At 34.2% G+C, this 18,286-nt stretch overlaps 1 pseudogene; it reads left to right on the top strand.

Moving 5' to 3' along the window:
- The first annotated feature begins 298 nt into the window (after positions 1-298).
- LOC113632487 (E3 ubiquitin-protein ligase RNF13 pseudogene) lies at positions 299-1,293 on the top strand (annotated as a pseudogene).
- The last annotated feature ends 16,993 nt before the right edge of the window (positions 1,294-18,286 follow it).

Below are 18,286 nucleotides of genomic sequence, written 5' to 3' on the forward strand. Positions count from 1 at the left end.
TCACTGTCACAGTAAGTGAATAAAGGCTTGATTAGTACTTTCAGTCTTTCTGTCCAATTGACCACCTCAACACCTATTTTGTTGATAATTGTTGCAGAAAAAAGCACTTGAAAAATTCGGCAATCATGCATGATAAAAACACTCAGCAAACTTAGATCAAAAGGGACTTTTTTTCCCACTCTGATAATAGACATCAATAAAAATACTACAGCTAGGGTGGGGGTCGGTGCGGAGATTCAGTCATGAAGTCGGGATTAGGGACTTCTCCCGCAGTGACGTGGTTGGCGAGCCTATTTGTGTTGTGGCGTCAGGCTTCCAGGTGACTTTACAGTGAGATGCTGCTCTCCATAGGGATGCTTATGCTGTCGGCCACACAAGTCTATACCATCTTGACTGTCCAGCTCTTTGCATTCCTAAACCTACTGCCTGTAGAAGCGGACATTTTAGCATATAATTTTGAAAACGCGTCTCAGACACTGATGACCTTCCAGCATGATTTGGTTATAGACTTCCAGCTGAAGGTTTAAAGGGTTTTTTGATTAACTCAAAACCAGAGGATGCCTGTGAACTCATAGTGCCTCCGCCACTAAGAGACAATTCATTTGGCCCTTTCATCGTGTTAATTAGAAGACTTGATTGTAATTTTGATGAAAAGGTTTTAAATGCACAGAGAGCAGGATACAAAGCAGCCATAGTTCACACTGTTGATTCTGATGACCTCATTAACATGGGATCCAGTGACAGTAAGTACAGATCACAAAATCTGTCCAGGATAGACATAGAGCTAGAAGAAACTGACTTCGTAAAGATCAACTTAAGAAACTCCCTATACATAAATTCAAAAAAGGAGATGAGTATGAGGTATGTGCCATTGATTTGGATGAATATGAAGATGGAGACAAGCTCAGAATCCTTCCGTGTTCCCATGCTTATCATTGCAAGTGTGTAGATCCTTGGCTAACTAAAACCAAAAAAACCTGTCCAGTCTGCAAGCAAAAAGTTGTTCCTTCTCAAGGCGATTCAGACTCTGACACAGAGAGTAGTCAAGAAGAAAATGAAGTGTCAGAACATACGCCTTTATTCAGACCTTTGGCTTCTGTCAGCACCCAGTCATTTGGGGCTTTGCCGGAATCCCGCTCACATCAGAACGTGACAGAATCTTCAGACTATGAGGAAGATGACAATGAAGATACTGACAGTAGTGATGCAGAAAACGAAGCTAATGAACATAGTGTTGTGGTCTAACTGCAGCCTGATGATGAATAGGATTACAACATAGCAAACACTGTTTGACCTTCAGAGGGTATTGGGTTATTTCCCTTTAAAATGTTTATTTAGGCATATAGTTATTTTGCTCCCTTCAGAGATTTCTGTGGAAATAACTTATTTTTTAGTATTCTACAGGTTAATCAGATTACTGAAACAGGTTTTTTTGACCTGGTATTTATCTGCAGGAGTGTACTTCATTTCACTAATAACTAATACAGACTGGTGCTGTAACTCAAGCATCAAATCAACTCTTCTTTTGGAATGAAATATAGCCGAAACATTAAAAAAATTCCTCAGTATAGCTTACAATTAAGACCTAGATCACAATATGCAAATGTTTCATGTTTTTACACACAAGGTCAGTGCTGCGGTCACCTAGCATGAGCTAAGCCAACTTCCATCTCCATAAAGTTACCTAGAGTTGTTGAGCTGGAATATGGTTGTTCTGGTATTTCTGCCATCATTAGTGAGAGGCGACAAGGTAAGTTAGCATTTTTCTTCCGATCAGCACCACAGAGACTCAAAGCTGTCTTTTTCCTTTCTATTGCCAAGTAGTCTTATCCTGAGAGGAACAGTCTCTACTAGGGCAGATTGCAAAAGGTTGTTTTTTTTTTTTTTTTTTTAAGGTTTTTAATACTATAGTGTTATGTATGAACTTGACTTATTGGCTAATGTCTCTGGACTTTAGTTACTGAATTTCAGTATCCTTAAGGATTTTTTGTGTTATTGTGATCAAAGCAAAAAGAAAATGCTGTATAGAAATACCAGACTTCAGTAATTGTTAATACTCAGATTATATACCTCTTAAAAAAGAGCATCTTATGCTAATTAGTCCTGCTAAACTATGAACAGAGGAAATTGTTCAAGTATTAGATTTGCAAATATTGCTTATGTTTAACAGAACTAATGATGTATTTAAACAATGTATTATGAAAAGCTAAATTATACATTATTGTAACTATGTAGAAAATATAGACTTATGTACAGTCAAAATGTTAAGAATTTTTATATGGCCTTGTATGAAGGGAGTTTGAATGTTAATAAACATGTTTTCCACTTTAAGAACTGGCAAAAAATAAATAAATAAATGAATAAATAAAAATACTACAACTAACATCATACTTAATGAAAGCTTCCCTGGTAAGATTTGTAAAATGAAAGAAAGACAATTCTTCCAACTTCTATTCAATGTTGTATTGATCCTACTCAGTGCAATACAATCAAACAAACAAAAAATAGCAGGCATACAGATTGGACAGGAAGAAACAAAATTGTCTTTTCTGGCAGGTGACAATTTTATATGATATAAATCTCACAAAATTTGCAAAGAATTTATTAAAATAAGTGAGATTAATATTTCCCAAATGCAAAATAAATATACAAAATGCATTTGGTTTCTTACTGCCTAGCAATAAACAATTGGAACTTGAAAGCAAAATAACACTTATAAAACATAAAAATACCTAAAATAGTTAGAGATAAATTATTTCAAAATATTTAAAGACCTATTCAATGAAAAAATCTAAAAAAAAAAAAATTGCCAAGAAATTAAAGAACATATAGCAAAAGAGGAAATACTATGTTTGTGGACTGGAAGACTCAATATCTTTTAAGATTATCCACCATTTGAATCTATAGATTTAATATAATCCTGCTCAAAATCCCAGCATACTTATTTGGTTGGAATTGACAAGGCAATTCTAAAATTTATGTGAAATTGCAAAGGACCAATAAACAATATAAAAAGAAAATAGCAACATTGGAGAACATAATATTATCAGATTTTAAGACTGTACAAATGCACACATAATATGAAAAATTGACAATTGGACTTAAAAAAATTAAAATTTTCTGCTTTTTCAAAGATACAACTAAAAAATAAAAAAGCATATCACACACTTCAAAGAAATATATATGACATATGAATATGTATATTTATATGTAATTCTGCTAAATAAATATATATGTGTATTTATTTGATAAAAGAACTGTATGCTGAATGTATAAAGAACACTAACAATTCAATAATAAGACTAAAACTCCAATTAAAAAAATGGGCTTCCCTGGTGGCACAGTGGTTGAGAGTCCACCTGCTGATGCAGGGGACATGGGTTCGTGCCCCAGTGCGGGAAGATCCCACATGACGTGGAGTGGCTGGGCCCGTGAGCCATGGCCGCTGAGCCTGCGTGTCAGGAGCCTGAGCTCTGAAACAGGAGAGCCACAGCAGTGAGAGGCCTGTGTACCGCAAAAAAAAAAAAAAAAAAAAAAGGACAAACTATTTAAACCAGACACTTCACAAAAGAAGATATATAGACAAACACATGAAAAGATATTTAGCCACTGTGGTAATTCAAACTAAATCACAAGCAGATAATACTACATATCAATAGATTGGCTCAGTTTACAAGAACTGGCTGTACCAGTTTTGGTAAGGATATCAGCAACTGGAATTCTTATATACTGCTGGTAGAAATGCAAAATGATACAACCAATTTGGAACAGTTTGGAGTTTCTTATTAATTTCAACCTACAATTACTGTATGACCCAACAACTTCACTCCTAGATATGTTTCTAGGAGAAATTAAGCTTTACATCAACACAAAGACTTTACATGATTGTTCCTATCAGTTTTATTTGTTGTAGCCCCAAACTGTAAATAGCTCAAATCTACCAACAGTTAAATGAATAAACAAATTGTGGTATATTCAAAGAATAGATTACTTCTCAAAATAACATGAAACAAACTACTGAGGAACACAAGAGGATTGTAAATATTACAAACACTATGAGACAAAGAAGCTAGACTCCAAAAAACTATGTACCATATCATTCTACTCACATGAAACTCTAGAAAATGTAAATTGAATGTATAGTGACAGAAGGATGGTCAGTGGTTGCCTGGAGCCAGTGTTGGGAGGAGATGATTGCCTGGGAAAGGCAAATTTGGGGTGGATGAAAATACTGTGTCTTGACTGAGGTGGTGATTACTCAAACATTTAAATTTGTCAAAACTAGTATGCTTACCTAAATGTCCATAGACAGATAAATGGATAAAGACATATATACAATGGAATATTATTCAGCCCTAAAAAGAAATGACATTTAGTTATGTGTAGTGAGGTGGATGGGCCTAGAGTCTGTCATGCAGAGTGAAGTAAGTCAGAAAGAGAAAAACAAATACCATATGCTAACACACATATATGGAATCTAAAATAAACAGTACCGATGAACTTAGTGGCAGGGCAGGAATAAAGATGTAGATGTAGAGAATAGACTTGAGGACATGGTGGGGCAGGGGAGGGGTAGCTGCGATGAAGGGAGAAAGTAGCAGTGACATATATACACTACCAAATGTAAAATAGATAGCTAGTGGGAAGCTGCTGCATAGCACAGGGAGATCAGCTCGGTGCTTTGTGATGACATAGAGGGGTGGGATGGGAGCGTGGGAGGGAGACGCAAGAGGGTGGGGATATGCAGATATAAGTATACGTATAGCTGATTCACTTTGTTGTACAGCAGAAACACAACATTGTAAAGCAATTATACTTCAATAAAGATGTAAAAAAATAAAAAATAAAAGCAAAACAAAAAAAACCTAGTATTGTTAAAATGGTTGTATTTGTATACAAATCACATCTCAAGAAACTTAATTTTATAAATTACAAAAAATCAACCCCACTATAGAAATCAAAAAGTCTTCCATGATTTTAGAAAGTTCTAAGAGTTCTTTGTATTAAAACATGAAGATGTAAAATTGAATACTTCCAAGAAAGACTATGTCATGCTTCTAGATTCTAAAATGGCCTTAACTATAAAAAGATCCAATGACTTTCTATTGAAATTTAAAAATACACATATTTTAATATTTACTTTCATGTTGGAAAGGTTAAAAATGAAAAAAAAACAGTCAGAGACAAAGCATTTGATTAAGCATGGAACATTTAACTCTCATTGTGAATTTTTATGGTTTCAGGCTTAAAAGTCTTTAAGAGAACAGAAAAAAGAACTGATCAACAGTGTAAGAGAACAAATGAATAATATAAGAGACAAAAGGCTTAGAGGACCAGGTCAAGTTAGGCACACAAGGTGTGTCCACAAGGTCAATCTCACAGAGGAGCTGAACCCCACTTTCATCAAACCTACAATAATAAGGTCCATAGGTGACTCAGAGCCTCTCAAAATCATTGCAACTTTTCTACCCTGAAACATTTCTCACATAGTATTTTTATTTTTATCTTTATTTATTTTTATACAGCTGGCTCTTATTAGTTATCTATTTTATACATATTAGTGAATATATGTCAATCCAAATCTCCCAATTCATCCTCCCCTCCACTTTCCCCCCTTGGTGTCCATACATTTGTTCTCTACATCTGTGTCTCTATTTCTTCCTTGAAAACCAGTTCATCTGTACCATTTTTCTAGATTCCACATATATGTGTTAATATACTATATTTGTTTTTCTCTTTCTGACTTACTTCACTCTGTATGACAGTCTCTAGGTCTATACACATCTCTGCAAATGACCCAATTTTGTTCCTTTTTATGGCTGAGTAATATTCCATTGTATATATGTACCACATCTTCTTTATCCATTCATCTGTCGATGGGCATTTAGGTGGCTTCCATGACCTGGCTATTGTAAATAGTGCTGCAATGAACATTGGGGTGCATGTGTCTTTTTGAACTATGGTTTTCTCTGGGTATATGCCCAGTAGTGGGATTGCTGGATCATATGGTAATTCTATTTTTAGTTTTTTAAGGAACCTCCATACTGTTCTCCATAGTGGCTGTATCAATTACATTCCCACCAACAGTGCAAGAGGGATCCCTCTTCTCCAGCATTTGTTGTTTGTAGATTTTCTGATGATGCCCATTCTAACTGGTGTGAGGTGATACCTCATTGTAGTTTTGATTTGCATTTCTCTAATAATTAGTGATGTTGAGCAGCTTTTCATGTGCTTCTTGGCCATCTGTCTGTCTTCTTTGGAGAAATTTCTATTTAGGTCTTCTGCCCATTTTTCGATTGGGTTGTCTGTCTTCTTAATATTGATTTCTCATACAGTTTTTGTGAAAATGTTTTTTTTTCTTCTTTGCCTCTAAATGACATGTTTAAGCACCTTTAGCATTCAAACTTCTTTTGAGCAGTTTTCTCACAAAATATCAAATGCTATTTTCACTCTCTTATAAACTCAGAGATAATACACTTCACATTATTATCACATTTCTTTACTCATATAATACATGCATTGATGTTGTTCCTGAGCATACTTGAATTCTCTAGCTAATAGTCAGAAAGGACAAATCAAAATCATGGTCCCACCAAATCTATCATAGGAAAGTCACATGGAGTCCAGAGAGACTTGGGTCTTTTGCTTAAAATTGAAGACAATCCTAATTGGTTCTTGTCTACCTAATATCAAATTCATTCACCCCCACCGCCCGCTCCAGATCTTTCATATAATGTAAGTTTGTAGAGAGCTATATGAATTACTAGCCAGCCAATTTATCACCTTACAAGTCATCATATTAGACTTAGGGGCACTCTTTCTAAACTTTCCTTGTTCAGTTCAGATAGAAAATATCCTTGATATTTTCTATCAGGGCTAGAGGTTAAGACAAAGCTTGACATGTTTTAATCAAACAAATCTTTGCTTTATAATGACCTTTAACCTAAACTACTGCTCAAGTTTAATTTTGTTTCTTTCATAATAAAACTTCTAACCTAAACACTGCATTTTGGAAAAGTAACCTCAGTTCATCTTTGATTCTACAGTCTTTGAAAACTCATTCTCAGGGAAAGCTAAATGCCCGAAGTGTCTCTTTCCTTGCAGTAAAAGATCCAGCATATTCATATTTTAAAGGATAGAGTGCAGAAATTTCTGTGGTTTCTAGTCTTCAGTGATTGTTAAGAGTACTTTACTTGTTTAATTCTGTTTTGTGTTAAGTAGATTAAAATAAGAAGGTCTTAGTTTTAATTTTGAAAATAAACTTTCATTTATCAAGAGAAATATTTGTTCAAATAGGCATAATAATTATCTCCATAGAAACTGTGGGAACATTTCCAAACTATCAAATGTTTACTAATTTTAAAATGTACTTTAATTATTCATTTAGAATATTGCCATAGTAACACTTGGCATGAGTAGTTCAAAGAGGTTGTTGTTTTTTTAAATTTTTAAAAATTTTTATTCTTTTACTGATATTGACCTTGTTACAGAAACTGAGAAAATATGTTGAGGTGTGATATTCTGTGATTTCAAATATTCAAAGCTGAGGTATCAGCCTTTATTTATATCTTTTAGTGTAACATTTTTCTAATTATTATTTGAAATTGTACAAAGTATACAAACAATAATAAGCATCACCTATTCTGCTACAGCCTCTCCAAAACAAACAATGCTGATAATACTGTAGTAGATGTTCTTCAGATTATTTTGCATGAGCATTGTTTAACCTAGCTGAGATCTTACTATATTTTTAATTGTGTCTGTATTTCACTTCATCTTATAATATAAGCATGCCTCCCCGTCATTAAAAAACTCATATTTAAAAATAATCCTTATATATTAGAAAATGTTTAGACTTGAAGATTTATTGCAAAATAGTACAGAGAGTTCCCAAATAACTTGCAGTTTCTCCTATTATTAACATCTTACATTAGAATGGTGCATGTTACAGTTAATGAAACAGTATTGATATATTATTATTAACTAAAGTCCACACTTTATTCAGAGTTACTTAATTTTCTCCTGATATACTTTTTGTTTCAGTATTGGGATAGCACATTACATTTAGTCATCATATCTCCTCAGGATCCTCTTAGTTATGACAACTTCTCAGACTTTTTTTTTTTTTTTTTTAATGATGTTGATAGTGTGAGGATCCCTGGTCAGGTACTGGATAGAACGCCCCTAAATTGAAATCTGTCTGATATTTCTCTTATTATTAGATTAGTGTAAGTGATTTGGGGAAGGAGACCACAGAAGAGGCCATTTTCATCCTACCATATTAAGGGTACAAACTATCAACATGATTTATACTTGTTGATGTTAACCTTGACCACCTAACTGAAGTGGTATTTATCAACTTTTGCATTGTATAGTTACTCTCCTTCCCCCACTTTCCAAACTGTACTCTTTGGAAGAAAATCACTTTGTGTAGCCACCACTTAAGGAGTGGAGATTTATGTTCCATCTCCTTGAGGGAGTAGTGTATATGATCATATGATTTTTCCTCTTAAAACTATGGATGCGGTCGGGTATGGTGTATAATTCCTTTTATACATTGTTGGAGTCCACTTGCTAATATATTGTTGAGAATCTTTTTCATCTATGTCCACAGAGATATTCGTCTGTGGCTTTCTTTTCTTGTAATGGTTTTATCTGGTTATAATGGTATTTAATGGTACTAGGGTAATATTGGCCTTATAGAAGGAGGTAGGAAATGTTTTACTTGCTTCTATTTTCTGAAATATATTGTGGAGAGTGGATAACATTTTGTCTTTAAATGTTTGGTAGAATCCAGCAGTGAAACCATCTGGGCCTGGTGTTTTCTCTCTTGTAAGGTTATTAAGTATTGATTCCACTTCTTTAATAGAAAGAGGGAAACTCAGGTTACCTAGTTATGGTGGTTTGGTCTTTGAAGGAATTGATACTTTATGTGTAACTTATCAAATTTATAGAACTTTTTACAGTATTTCTCTGTTATAATTTTAATGATAGTGGGATCAGTGAGGATGACCCCTCTTTCATATCTGATATTGGTAAGTTTTGTCTTCTCTCTTTTTCTTGGTTAACCCGCCTACATGTGTATCAATTATATTTATCTTTTCCAAGAAACAGCTTTTGATTTCATTGATTTCCTCTATTGATTTCCTGCTTTCAATTGCATTGATTTTTGCTCTGTTTTTTATTATTTATTTACTTCTGCTTGATTTAGACTTAAATTCTTCTTTCTCTGGTGTTCTAAAAGACTTCCTAAGATGGAAGTTTAAGATAGTTTTTAGATCATTTTTCTTTTCTGACATATTTCTTTAACACATAAATTCCCTTTCAAATGCTGTTTTCATTGCATTCCACATATTTTGCTAAGATGTAGTTTCATTTTCATTTAGTTAAAAATATTGTTTTATTATTATTATTATTATTATTATTTTTTGCGGTACGTGGGCCTCTCACTCTTGTGGCCTCTCCCGTTGCGGAGCACAGGCTCTGGACGCGCAGGCTCAGCGGCCATGGCTCACGGGCCCAGCCGCTCCGCGGCATGTGGGATCTTCCCGGACCGGGGCACGAACCCGTGTCCCCTGCATCGGTAGGCAGACTCTCAACCACTGTGCCACCAGGGAAGCCCTGTTTTATTATTTTGAGAGTTCTTTTTTCTCCATGTATTATTTAGAATTGTATTGTTTAATTTTCAAGTAATTGGTGATCATCCAGCTATCTTTCTGTTATTGATTTTGAATACAGGCCCATTATGGTCTGAGAACATACTTTATAGGATTTCTGTTTTTTAAATTTATTAAGCTGTCCTTCATAGACCAGGAGTGTTATATCTTCGTGAATGTTCATGTTTCTTAAGAAGAATGTGTATTTTGATGTTGAACTAAGTACTTTATAAATGCCAGTTAGATCGAGTTGATTTATAGTCCTGTTAGGTCAACTATTATCTTTACTGATTTTCTGCCTGCTTGATGTATCAATTATTGAAAGAGGGCTGTTGCAGTCTTCAGTTGTAATAGTGAAGTTACCTAGTGCTCCTTTTATTTCCAGCAGTTTGTGCCCCATATTCTGATGCTTTCTTGTTAAGAGCATATATGTTAAGAATGTTATATCTCCTTGGATAAGTGATTCCTTTATCATTGTGTACTTCCTTTCTTTATATATGTCATCAGTTTACTTGATCTGAGGTGTACTTTGTCTGAAATTAATATAAGTACTCCAACTTTTTTTGAATAGCGTTAGTGTGACATATCTTATCCATCCTTTAAGTTTTAATTTATCTATCTGTCATCTATCTCTCTCTCTATATATATATCTATCCATCCATATATTGATCTATCCATTATTATATGTAACATATACCTGGGTTGTCTTATTTACTTATCCATTCTAGCAGTTTCTTTCTTTTATTTGGTGTGTTTAGCTCGTTCACATTTAAAATGATTATTGATATAATGCCTTTTCTATTTCCTCCTGAAATTCACAAGTGAAAACACTGACTAGGAGACCAAAGTCATAACATCACTGTACATTTCAACTGAGAAGACATAGAAACAATTTACCCTATGAATGAATTCCTCTCTGCAACATCCATATAGAATGTGTCTGCCCTTATTTTCTGTTAGTGATGTGAAATTTACCTTGAGTGGGACTTTCTTCCCATAGGAATATAAAAAGTTTGATAATAATACTTACCATTTATTTAACATTTACCACATACCAGACTTTGGGATAAGAGCTTTATATGCATAACCTCATTTAAATCAATTTGAAGTATTATAAACTCATTTTAAGGATGAAGTAATGAAGACATAGTTTAGGAAACTTCCACAAGGACACAGAGCTGCTTAGTTCTGTCTGACTCTAAAGACTGTGTTCCAAATCGTTATGGAATGCCACCTCCTTAAATATACACACATTTTATTTTAGTCTTGCAGAATAAACTGATTCCATACAACTATCATAAAAAAGTGATTATCAATATAGCAGGATTAATATATATCACGTTGGTAACTGGTTTTTAATCTTTGCATTTGTTCTTTGTTTTCTCTTTTTCTCCTTTCTCTGCTTTTAACTGAGCATTTTTATTGAGTATTTTATTCCATTTTACTTCCTCTCTTAGCATAGCAATTATGCTTTAAAAAATGTTTTAGTGATTGCCCTAGAATTTCCAATTGCACATTTGTAACTAATATATGTCCACCTTGAAATAACACTATACCATTTAACATGAAGTTTCAGTTCCTCCCTTCTGTCCCTTTGATGTTAATATCATTCCTTTTACTTATCATATGCTATAATCACTGCATGAAATATTACTATTATAACTTTAAACAGTTAACTATTAGACTAATTAAGAACAAGAAAAGTAAAAAAGGTTATTTTATCTTCATTTGAGTTTTGAGTGTGAGTTTCTAGGTTTGAGTTTCATTTTTCTTTTCCTCAAACGTGTTCTTTTAACATTCCTTGCAGGACAGATCTTCTGGTGAATAATTTATTCAGTTTTGGTCTGTCTGAGAAAGTATTTCTTTTTCACTCTTGAAGAGTTATATTATTGGATATAGAATTCTCACTTCTTAGGGCTTTATCTTTCAGCACCTAAGTATTTCACACAACTCTTCTTGCTATTATAGATTCTGATGAAAAATCCACTTTAATTCCTATCCTTATTCTTAACCTATTGCTTCTTTCAAGATTTTTTCTTTGTCTTTAATTTTCTACAATGTAAATAAGATAAACATATGTTTATGTTTTAGCATTTATCTTGTTTAGTGTTTTCTGAGCTTCCTAGATCTGTGGTTTGGTGTCTGCCATTAATTTTGCATAGTCATTGGTTAATACTACTTTAAGTATTTCTTTCATTTGTTCTCTCTTCTCTTTCTAGTATTCCAGTTATGCATTTTTGCACTTTTTGAAATGGTTCTTAGATATTCTGTTCTGTTTTGTCAGTCTTTTTTTCCTTTGCATTTATGTCTTGGAACTTTCTGTTGATTTAACTCAAGCTTACTGATTGTTTCTTAAGTCATGTCTAGTCTACCAATGAGCTTATCAAAGATTGCTTTCATTTCTAGTAGGGTGTTTTTATTTCTAGCATTTTCTTTTGTTTCTTTCTTAGAATGTCCATCTTTCTAGTAACATTACAATCTGTTCCTGCATATTGTCTATTTTTTCCATTAGAGCCCTTACCATATTAATTATAGTGTTTTGAAATTCCTGTGTGTAAAAATATTTGTGTCATACCTGGATCTGGCTCTAGTATCTGCTTTGTCTCTTTCACTGTGCTTTTTTAAAAATCTGGCTAAGAGTTGTGCCATGTTTAATGTTTGCAGTAGGTGTACCCCCTAGGGATCTCAAAATCCTGTAGTGTTTTTGCTTTTGTCTCCTGTATTGACTTTGGTCTTCCTTATATACCCTTCCTCAGAGATACTAGCTATCTACTATATCTGATAATCCACTATTACACTGGAGCCCTCTTGGTGTGGTGGTAAGGTGTGGGAGTTGGAAGCATTCTAGGTAAATCTAAATCTGTCTTTTAGTGTGTTCATGTCTGTGACCTGTGACCTATACAAGTGTTTATTCTCGTAGAGTTTCCCACTCCAGTCCTGTACTTGGGTAAAATAGGAAGGATAGAAGGGGCTGCAGTGAGACGAACACCCTTCCTCCATGACTCTGGAACAAGACTCTGGTAAAGTCTTTATCCTGGAGAGAAGACCTTTGTTATAGACAATGCGGTGGTAATATTTCAGAATGATTTTTCTTTCTTTCTAGTTGATTGAATCAAAAGGTGCCCTTTCTTAGATATTCAACCATGAGAACCTAGTGGAGTTCCTAGAGGTAAAGCTCATGAACATTTTGCTGCCCACATTCCACCAAGACTGTGGCCTCCAGGAGTTTCTTCCTCTCACGTTAGTCTATATTCAATCTAAAGCAATTAATGAAAATTACCGTTCAGTGCTCCTACCATTTTATGGTTCCAATGACTTTTGTTCCAGGTAATCAGATCTCTGCTGTGACTTTCTGAATTCACCTGTCTCTCTAAATTTCATGAAAATAATGTGCCCTGAAATCTCACTTCTCTGACGAGTCAAAGAGGCATTTTTAAATTGTTGTTGTAATGATGGGAGTGACTATTTCTCTGGAGCTAAAACTGTCTCATAACTATTTTAATGGTTGAACTATTTTATCTGAATATAGTTTGTTTCACTTATTTCTTGTTAAGCATTTAGTTTTTGTTTTCTAATTACAAGAAATAATACAGAGATAAACAGTATTTTTATATTGTGACAAATTAAATCCATATAATTTAAATTACTGAGTTCAAGTTTATGAATGTATTGCTTTGATACCTAGAGCCATATTGCTTTCAAAAAACTTATCATATCCTCGGGTCCTATGAGAGTGAATAAATAAAAGTGCCCTTTTATTACTGTACTTTTTGAACAATGCATATTATCATTTAAAAAATTGATGCTTTCTAAGTGAAATATGATGCTTTTAATTGTATTTATTTTATTACAAAAATGTTGAGGAATGTGTACATATATTTATATTTGTACAAGCTATTTCAGCATCTTCTTTCTTGATTCTAATTATGCTCTTTATCCATCTATATATTGAGATCTTAAAAGGCTATCAATTTGAAAGCATTTTTGATGCATTAAGAATATTAATCCTTTGTCATATTTACTGAAAATATTTTAAGTACCATATTATTTGCTTTTAATTGTGATGTGATGTTTACTTTGATACATATCAGTTTCAAGTGTTGTATATTTTAATATGCCTATACCTCTGTTTGTAATTTCTTCTATTACTTCTAAGTTTGAATAGCTCTTCCCAATCTAGGCTAATGGCTTTTTAATAGCAGTGGTGATACATATTATTTGTGATGGTTGTTCACCATTTCAAGAATTATCATGCTACTGGAACTTCAGTGAGGATACTTTGTTAGTATTTTCATGTTCTTTAATAATCTCCATTCTGTTGACACCACTTGACACTATTCTGGTGATTTGATTTGCCTTCAGCAGTTCCATAAGAAATGTCTTTATCTTCTGAATTATAACCATTGGCATTTACTTTGTTATTACAGCATTAAAAATAAGAGTCAGCACAGGATCACAGTATGCAGGGTTTTAAACTCTCATCAAACAAATGACATAATCTTCTCTGGAATCCCCACTAGTTGGTAAATGACTCAGTTTGGGGGCGCTAAAACAAAAATCTTACTTCTGGTGATTATTTTTTATGTCAACTCTAAAATTGTCCAGTTTATCCTGTACAAACAGTCTGATTAATATAAGGGAAGATTCCATACTCTACAGTAACATATTTTTATCTTTTATTTTATCTTTTTATTCCCATGTATATTATGAAAATTAACTTCAAATAGAAAAGAATGAGTCCTCTCACAATCTTTACTTTTTATATTAGATTAACATGGAGACTGCCAAATATTGAGTTTGAAAAGAGCCAAAATGTGTAATATGTTCTATCTCCTGATGTATTACAAATGTATACCAGATAGTTATACATGTGAAGGCTACCAATTTCTCAACACTCTTTTTATGTTTTGGGAAATCTTCCTTACCTACGTCCCACCTCCTACAACAAGTGAGAAAGAGGTAAGATGTTTTCAGTCCCTGCTCCCCATCAGGCAGGGTCATCTAGAGATTTGACTTCTTCAGAACTGAGTCAAAGGTATAGCAAAGTTGAGAAATTATTAATATCAGTGTCACAGGCTATCAGTGGCAATAACCTAGAGAGTGGTGGTGAAGTCTGTTCATTTTCTGGACCTGATTATCTAGCCTATAGTGTAATTCCGTAAGACCTGATATTCTTCCAAAATGTTTCTAATATGCTTAAGCAAAGTTAATTTCTGATGATTGCAATAAAGCAATCTGATTATACAGAGGAATGCATTGATGTCCACTTGATTTCTTGTATCAGAAATAACACTCCAAAGGAGAATCTAATATTTTATTATTTTTCTTTAGCATCAAGAGGGAAAAAAACTAACTTGTTACACTATGAACATTAAAAAAACATTTTTATAACTGCATACCAAGAAGAAACATATCATGAAAGTTCTACTCTTTTAAACGATGTTATACATGTCTCTTTTCTCAGTTACCATACCTTACATGTCTTTTCAATCCCTCAAATTATTAATTTTTAGTTTACAAAAGGAAAATGCCAACCTACATCAATGAAAACACATTTACTGGCCAAATACTGTTAGAATCACATTTATCTTTGCCTGGGAAAAGATGATCTAAAAGGACATTTTGAACCAAAGCATTTTTGCAGCATATTTGCTATGGTTTCTTTTATTTGACCAAAACATATGCCACAAAATATTATCATTAGAATTACTTTTCACATTTATTTTAAGAACCTATGTAATTCTGAGGTTTTACCCTGCGATTCAGTATGCATATGCATTCCAAGAAGAACATATGGAGATTAATTTGTTGTTTTGTCAGGTTTCTTCAAAATTGAAGTTTCATGGGATTGAAAGCCAGTGCAATCTCCATTTAAAATCTGAGTGTGATATTATATCATTCTTTTAATCACTTAAAAATGTTTCCTGTTATTTTTCCTTGGAGATGTATGTAAGGTGTGGTCTTTACCATCAAGGAGTTCACAATATAGTAGCGGAGAACTGTCAGGAGCTAAGAATTATTGGGAAATGTTTCATTGAAGAGTTAGGCTTGCACTGAATCTTAGTAATTGATTTCTGAGGGAACACAGAAAGGATAGGGGAGTCCAGGATTCAGAAATACAACAAACGAAGGCATGCTAATATGGAAGAACAAAACAGTTTCAGGGAATAGCAAACAATGTGACTGAAGGTCACAGAAATAACAGTGAGAAATAAGGTAGGAAGACAGTGGTTTTTATTTTTTTTTGGATATTGAATTCTACTAATAATCTGAGGGAAAATGTCTTAATCAGAAAAGACACACACTCTATTTTGTGAAGAATTTTTCATCAATATTATGTCCATCCATGGACTCAAGATCACAGAGGACTTTTTATATTATGCTATGATGTTTACTTTTTATCCTATATGCACTTTAAGATGTGAGTGATTTAAATGAAACCAGATACATGAATGGGACCAGATACACTAGAAGACATGAGTAATTTAATTCGGAACAGGGATTAGTATGATATCTTTCTGCATCCAATCACAGTAGCACAAATATTCACCAACATTATTTCCTAGGTTATAGCTTCTCATGAGATTAGGAACTGTTAATTGATGTAACCTTGTTACTGTCTCTATTATAAATAATATTTGCCTTATTGCAATGCCTTGGTTGGGCTATTTCCTGTTAGTGATCACCCCTAATACTTCCTCCCTAGTCTTTGGGCAAAGGGCACTGCTTTTCCCTTTGTATCATTTCATCTCAATTATGGACATAGACCCTTTCCTCTCTCCAGAGAGCAGAACCAATACCAGGCTGTAATTTTAGTCAGAGTTTAATGAAAGGGTATGGACAACGAATGGAAATTACAGCACAAGAGTAAAGTAAAACTTCTGGCCAAGCGTTGGGTCTCTTAATCAATTTCAGCCAATCTTTCTAACAACTCTAGAACTGCTTCAGGCCTCCAGAGGGCTTGGAATATGGACATTTATTCTATTGCCCAGAAAAAAAAGAAGCTTCTCTCCTGAGTTGGTATAATGTCTCTTTAGTGAAATTTATTCCCTATCCAGGATTAACCTTCATAGGTTGCTTGACGTTGGGAACACTAATTCATTTTAGGTGTGTGATAGAAAGCATTAGAAGAAAGAACTCATCAATTCCTTCCTGGGGGTGGGGGAAAAGGGGAGATATTAATCAAAGAGCACAAACTTTCCATTGTAAGATGAATAAGTTCTGGAGACCTAATGTACAGCATGGTGATTATAGTTAATAATACTGTATTATATACTTGCAATTTGCTAAGAGTAGATCTCATGTTAATACCACACCAAAAACAAAAGGGGGGGGGTAACTACAGAATGCTATGTTAATTCATTTGCTTGTTGTTATCATTTTGCAATGTATACATATATCAAAACATCACATTGTATAACTTAAATATATACAATATTTATTTGTCAAAAATAAATAAAAACTTTAAAAAAGTAATTCCTTTCTTCCTTACATATGTGTGCCCTTGCACCCATGAAGAAGGAAGAGTCCATATCTCCACTCCTCCCACTCTGAATCTGGGCTGAACTGTTAATTACCTTGATTAATACAATGTGACAGAAATAATGCTCTATCAGTTTCTGGCCTAACCTTCAAGAAAGAGACCTCAAAGCTTCTATTTTCTTGACAGCCAGCACCATATAGGATGTCTGACTATCTTGAGACCACCATGCTGTAGGAAATCCCAAGCTAGCCACAGTGAGAAGCATTTTGGAGAGAGAAGAGTATCCCACCAGCCTCCAGATGTTCCAACCAACCCAACTGAGGAATTAGAACAGGTGAGTAATAAAGCCACCGTTTTGGACTGAATTGTGTGCCACCCCTCACCCCCACCCCTGGATTCATGTTGAAGATCTAACCCTCCAGGGTGACTATATTTAGAAATATAGCCTTTAAAGGAGGTAATGAAGGTTAAACGAGGTTATAAGAGTAGGATCATAATCCAATAGGCCTGGATTTTTATAAAAGAGGAAGAATGAGAAATGCATAAGCACAAAGAGAAAGCCACCTGAGGACACACTGAGAAGGCCTCTTGTCTGCAAGCCAAAGAGAGAGGTCTCAGGCGAAACCAAACCAGCTGGCATCTTGATCTTGTACTTCTAGTCTCCAGACCGGTGAGAAAATAAATTGAGGTTGTTTAAACTACCTATTCTGTGGGATTTTGTTATGGCAGCCCTAGAGAACTAATACAGCCATCCTGGAAGTTCTATCCCTAACACACTCCATGTAGCAGATAAACTACCCAGCTGAGCGACGCACACGTGGCAGAATCATGAGAAATAGAAAGTTAGTTTCCTGTTAAATTTTGGGATAGTTTCTCAGCAGGGATAGATGGCTGAAACAAAGGTAAAGCCTATTCCTACCCACAGGGGTGTCTGTTGATAAAATGACACTGACAGATATTTCTTGTTCATAGATAGTCACCAAGATCAGGGTCATTTAGTGCTACTCATGAATACCTAATTATATCTTCCTACCTCCAGACTTTCCCATAGTCACTCCCTATTCAAATAACCACATTTGACAATGTGGTAAATTATAAAAATAATTCTTCATTTGTAACATCCTTGCAACTTTTGGGGGTATAATGC

The sequence above is a fragment of the Aethalodelphis obliquidens genome, unplaced genomic scaffold (assembly GCF_003676395.1).
Source record: "Aethalodelphis obliquidens isolate GAN/ISIS:26980383/991018 unplaced genomic scaffold, ASM367639v1 scaffold37, whole genome shotgun sequence".
NCBI lineage: Eukaryota > Metazoa > Chordata > Mammalia > Artiodactyla > Delphinidae > Aethalodelphis > Aethalodelphis obliquidens.